The sequence below is a fragment of the Thunnus albacares genome, chromosome 2, assembly GCF_914725855.1.
Source record: "Thunnus albacares chromosome 2, fThuAlb1.1, whole genome shotgun sequence".
NCBI classification, from domain to species: domain Eukaryota; kingdom Metazoa; phylum Chordata; class Actinopteri; order Scombriformes; family Scombridae; genus Thunnus; species Thunnus albacares.
Window position 1 is genome coordinate 37,104 of NC_058107.1, and position 6,622 is coordinate 43,725.

Consider the following 6,622-nt stretch of genomic DNA (forward strand, 5'->3'; position numbering starts at 1 on the left):
TTGTTTTTTGTTTTTTATTAATTTGTTTTTATTTGAAATACAGTTTGATCTATTGTAACAAAATCCCTCAGTAACCCTAACCTCTTGCACCATTACAAATTTACAATATGACATCAAAGCAATGGTAAGTCTGATAAAAGACTAATCAATATTCTAATCAGTGTTCTAATAGCTGCAGTACCAGCAGTGTTAAACGGACTTGGCAGTAAATCAGATAGTTAGTGGGCGGCGCTTTTTATTACCGATTTAAGCCGAAACTCAGAACATAACCTGCTCCGGACCAGGAGTCAACAGAAGTGCAACACAGGAGTCCAAACACACAAAGTCCAGGCAGGATGTGACAACTTTTACTGCAATACTTTAACGTACTTTTACTGTAGTTTCATGCAGTAAAGGATCTGAGTACTTCATCCATCACTGCTGTCACATGATGTTACTGTTTATTGAGCATTTTGTGACAACCTGGATTTCACCAACTGTACGGTATGTATGTCGCAATAACTGCAGTGATGTTGCCACGGTAACAGCAGTATAATCTCAGCTGCTCATCAGTGAGTTTGTCCTCAGACTCTTTCCTGTCACTTCATTAGATTCACATTAACCCTTTCACTGCCAGCTGTTCAAGTGAGGCTGCTACACCCACCGATTGGTCCATCTCACTGTCAATCAGCATATCAATAGCTCTGATCCTTACAAACCAAATGAGCTGTCATGATTGGTTGCGTGTTGTCATGGCGATCCAAACCACATGTGAGCATCAGGTTTTAGTTGGTTGGTCCAACCTTTCTAAATGGAAGCCCCCCCATCCCCAGTGCAAATAACAGGCTGGAGTGTGTATGAATGAGAGGTGCGTTGGATAAACGCCCTTCATTTATTTTAGCTGTCAGTCAGATGATGAAGCCGCTCAGAGTGGTTTCTGCCAGCAGCTTCCTGTCAGAAACCACATGAAGCTGATGAGGAGATAAAGGATTCAGAGGAAACACCACACCTGTTTAACATAAAAAGACACGATGAGTCCAACAGATGAGCAGAGAGAGACGACACAGAGACGGAGACGGACGTCTACCTGGACATGGATCACCTGCTGATGCTGTTGCTGCTGCTGTGGAGTTCAGGTAAGACTCTGCTGTAATGTAAAAATACTGAGTTCAAGTCAAACAGCAGCTTTGAAAACTGCAGTAAAAGTCAACATGGTCAGTAAAATGTAGTGAAGTGTGTTCAGTTAAAGTTCTGATACTTGCTGTAATGAGTTTTATCTCTTTAACTTCTAATAACAAACCAATAATTCATGTGTTCATCATCTAATAATGAAAATTCAAAGCATATAAATGTAAAATCCTGCTGACGTCTTCGGGCTGTTTGTGGGTCACGTGACCATCACTTGCACGGACTGTGGGTATATTAAGAAGAACAGGGAGGGACTTTGGAGGCAGGTTTGATTGACAGGCCGGTGCAGGACATGAGCAACACATGAGGAAGACCCTCGTTAAATAATGAAATTGTGACATCTGGTGGCGAAAGCTAAACATAGACCTGAAAAAAAAAGATGCAGCTGAACTTCATTTGTGAGGAGGTTCTTTTTGGACTTTTCTCATTTAATAAGTGACTTTTTATTATTCTACCTCTGTGTTCATTATTAGATGGGTGACATTGTTGGATATGTTTATTTAGGATGTTTGGATTTTACATTTATTTGATGTGTTTTAATCATTTGATGTGTTATTTTGTTGCTGTAATGTGAGATATAAGAGCTTCCATATGACAGTGTAGCCCAGTAAACATTTACATGAAAGCATCAGGAGCTACAGGAGAGTTATATGTGTACTTATACACAGGATGCCATTTGTGTTTTTGAAACATTTTTATTCAGGAAAATGAATCAGAACCACAGTGATTCTATATAGATTATGAAACAAATGAGGTTATTTCTCTCAGCTGTTACAGCAACATTTATAAAATAATTATGAAACTTGAACTTGACCACTGCATTTGCAGGAATATTTTAATCCATTTTTTAAAAAGTAATTCATCAAGTAGTGTGATATTTTCACTCTCAGTGATGTGATGTCATGTTCATGTCTTTCCTCATCTGGACACATAGGAGATGTGATCATATACAACAAAACTAAAGGTTTAATGTTAATTTAACATGTCAGAATTAAATCCCCCGACGCTCCTTTCAGTACTGTGGATACTCGGCCAGACATGTCAATACTCTTAATGTCATTCTTGCAAGTCACTGTTTAATTCAGCTCTATGTGCAGCAAACTTCAATACTGAATAGAAAATAATCCCAACATGCAACAGTACAGCATGCTGTTATCATAAAAATAAACAGGCTACAGTATATGTCTACATGTCAGACTAAGAAAACAGTCTGATGACGGACGTCTGTCTTCTTTTTATATTTTCCTGGGGAGGGGTCATCAAAATTAAGTTGAGAGGTTTTTCTGTGATAGGAAAGTTTTTGAGGACAAACTAACTGATAAGCATCTGATGTGAGATTACACAGTATATATCTGTTACCATGGCAACAGCAGAGCATTTCCTGTCATGTAAAGGACTGACTGTTGCGAAACACTTTTTCTTTTTATCAAATATATGTGTTTGAGCTGCTTCCTGTAACTCTGTCAAACTATTTCTCACACTTAATGCCCTAAAATCCAGTTTCCTCTTTTCATCACTTAAAAATTGTTAAAATAATCAAACTCCACTCTGACAGCGTCAGACATATTGTCTATCATGTTGCTCATATTCACTCATGAATGAATTCTTCAAAAAGGCTCCATGTTTTTATTGCTGCATCGTTCCATCAGATGGAAATAATCTACATTTCTGCTGCTGCATCATTTTAGACACATTTCCCCAAAATTCAGAAGACAGTTTGGGTATTTTTGAAAACGTTGGGATCTCATCTAGAATTTAAAATAAAGTCCTGCAAGTTTAAACAAAGTCTGGCTGCACAGCATGAGCTCGTACTGAGGATGATGATGAAGAAAAGGCTGATATCTCAAAATCTGGTGAAATAATTCCAGTGAACTGACGCTTTAACCTGCAGTTAGAGGCTTCAGCTCTGAGAAGCAGCTCATCACACACACAGTCTTTAAATAGCACAGTGGTTATATGATGTCATCACATAGGATTTCTGGGTATTGAAGTCATTCTGAGCTGCTGTTTTGCATTAACTCTTTATGAACCAGTCTGTTGGTTAACTCTATATGAACCAGTCTGTTGGTTAACTCTATATGAACCCATCTGTTGCACTAAAACATAATTCTGGTTTATTTTCATAGTTTTGTTCATCATTTCTATCAGTAATAACAACATCATACTCAACAAGTTAATCTGAGATCTGTGAACATGGTGACATCACTAAAAATACGTCTGATTGGTCAGAAACACGAGCAGTCAGACGATCAGACAGGAAACAAACCAACATGTTAGTTTTCCTTTAACTCTGTATGAAGCGTCTGTTGAGCTTGTGTTCATGTGTTCATCTCATCTGCTGTTCTTCAGAGAAGAAGCAGAAAGTAGAAGCAGTGAGGTCGAGAAAAAAGGTTTTACAGTTTCAGACTGACCAGGCAAAGAGAGACGTTTGTTTTTCCTTCAATTTTTGTCTTTTTATGAGGATTATCCCCCCCCCCCCCCACCAGAATAATTGAGAGTACCTCATACTGCAGTAGCTCCGTTTTCTAGTTACTGAAAATGTAACATGTTATTTTCATACACAAATTATAATTGTTTGTAGCATCGACTTCGACATCTGTGTGTTTTCAGTGAGATGAGCTCTGAGCTGCTGCAAAGCCTCACAGTGTTTGTTCAGTTCACAGCTCTGCAACAATATAAATATTAATTTTCTGATTTTCTCTGCAGGACTCCAGGCTGAAGATAAACACCAACCAACAGGTAAAAAGAGAGAATATATCTCATCTGTTCTGGGAACGCCTCTGATCCCCCAGGAGGAGCTGGAGGACGTTACCCGCACCTCCATCAGTGCTGGACAATGAATCCACTTTGGTTTATGAACAAATACCCTCAAAACTAATAACTAATAAAATATGCTAATGTTAGCATTGAAAAGTGAAAATCTAGATTTTGGACATCATCACTGCTCGCTGTAGAGCTGCACACTGCTAATTTCTATAAAATCTATATCAGATCTATTAAATGCAACGTATGGCATTGTGGGATTGTTTGCAGGAAGTAGTGTACATGACATGAACACGACTTTTTTGTTCCATTGTGGATCATTTGAGGCTCTAAATGTTGGATAAATTTACACACAGAATTCACACACTGAAACAAAATGGAGGAGGGTAACTAGAGTGAACTTTGTAGTAAATAGTGAGTGATTTCAGACACAGTCTTAGTCTTGCTTCTATATCTGGTCTCTTGTGTATTGTATCCCACAATCCTCTGTTTTCCTCCAGGTTCTCATTGTGAAAGCACAGCCAAGGCTGACATCATGCTGTTGGTCTGTGAATCCAAGAACACCACCTCTGAAGACCATGAAAACATTAAGTCCTTTCTAACTCAAGTAGTCAAGACAAAGTCCAGATCGGTAATAATTTTACTACTACAGTCAATCAATCAATTTTTATTTATATAGCGCCAAATCACAACAAAAGTCATCTCAGGGCACTTTTCACATAGAGCAGGTCAAGACCAAACTCTTTAACTTACAGAGACCAAACAATTCCCCCATGAGCAAGCACTTGGCGACAGCGGTAAGGAAAAACTCCCCTTTAACGGGTAGAAACCTCAAGCAGAACCCGGCTCTTTGTTAGCGGCCATCTGCTTTGACCGGCTGGGTTGAGAGAGAGAAAGAGAGAGGGAAAGGGGGAGGGGGCAGAATAACAACAATCATAACAATAACAATAAGTATAAGCAGCAACAGCCAGGGAAGGATGCCATCAGGACTGTGAAGGACCGCGAAGGCTCGGCCCAGAACCCGGGTTTCCTGCGAGATGAGAAAGCACAAAAACTCCAAGGAAGAAGCAAAGTGATTGACATGCATTGATGTTACATGAATGCATACAGATGGAGAGGAGGAGGAGGAGAGAGGAGCTCAGTGCATCATGGGAGGTCCCCCAGCAGTCTAGGCCTATAGCAGCATCACTAAGGGCTGATCCAAGGCGAGCCTGGTCGGCCCTAACTATAAGCTTTATCAAAAAGGAAAGTTTTAAGCCTACTCTTAAACATAGAGAGGGTGTCTGCACCCCGGACCCAATCTGGAAGATGGTTCCACAGGAGAGGAGCCTGATAGCTGAAGGCTCTGCCTCCCATTCTACTTTTAAAGACTGTAGGAACCACCAGTAAGCTGCATACTGGGAGCGCAGTGTTCTAGTGGGATAATACGGTACTATGAGCTCTTCAAGATATGATGGTGCCTGACCATTAAGGGCTTTGTAGGTGAGGAGAAGGATTTTAAATTCTATTCTATATTTTACAGGAAGCCAATGTAGTGAAGCTAAAAATGGGAGAAATGTGATCTCTTTTTCTAGTTTTAGTCAGAACACGTGCAGCTGCATTCTGGACCAGCTGGAGAGTCTTTAGAGACTTGTTAGGGCAGCCTGATAATAAGGAATTGCAATAATCCAGCCTAGAAGTAACAAATGTGTGAACTAGTTTTTCTGCATCTTTTAGGGACAGGATGTGCCTGATTTTTGTGATATTACGTAAGTGAAAAAAGGCAGTCCTTGAGATTTGATTTATGTGGGAGTTAAAGGACATATCCTGATCAAAGATAACTCCCAGATTCCTTACGGTGGTGCTGGAGGCCAGGGTAATGCCATCCAGAGCAGCTATATCATTAGATAATGTGTTTCTAAGGTGTTTAGGGCCAAACACAATAACTTCAGTTTTATCTGAGTTTAGTAGCAGAAAATTGCAGGTCATCCAGGTCTTTATGTCCTTAAGGCATGCTTGGAGTTTGTTTAACTGATTGGTCATTGGTTTCATCAATCAGTTACAACTATTCACACTCCCGAATTACATGTTTAAGCTAAATAACTGCTGTCTGCATACAGCCTCCATTACTGCCAGTTATTTCCCAAAACATGCAGACATATTTTAGCTTTGTAATAACTTGCAGAATTCTCAAAACGTTCAAAATGAAATGTTCAGGTGATACACCTACCTTAAAATTCAGTGCTTCATCTACTGAAACACACATTTATAACTCATAGTAATTATGATTCAGCTTGTAAAACAACAATTATCATTATTCTCATTGTTATTCTCCTTATCATTTAAAATCAAAAGCTGGGTCAGTGTGTCAGTTTCACACATTTCTGTGTGTTTTCTGCAGGTCTGCTTCAGTGCAATGTCCATCCAGATCCAGTGGGACCTGAGCGCCCACCAGACCAAACACGTCCATTTTGAACGTGTTAAGTCGTTTTGACCATTAAGGCTTCCGTTCTATTGGCGGACGTCAACATAGCCGCTCCTTTTTGTCATAGGGACGGCGTTTGGCTGAATGTTTGCCTACGCTGTGGTCACGTGGACGTTTGGGCTACATATCTATCACATGTCTTACACACAACTGTGATTTAGTATGTGCAGCCAGATGTGTGCAGACAGATGCATTTAGGGTTTAATGTTGTAGGTTGTAAATTAATGA

General features: G+C 39.8%; 1 long non-coding RNA gene across 1 annotated transcript; it reads left to right on the forward strand.

The window, feature by feature from the left end:
- Nucleotides 1–452: 452 nt before the first annotated feature.
- Nucleotides 453–4,537, forward strand: LOC122971330. The gene is made up of 3 exons (XR_006399448.1): nt 453–1,115; nt 3,874–3,906; nt 4,431–4,537. It is a non-coding gene; the product is annotated as an uncharacterized LOC122971330 (long non-coding RNA).
- The last annotated feature ends 2,085 nt before the right edge of the window (nt 4,538–6,622 follow it).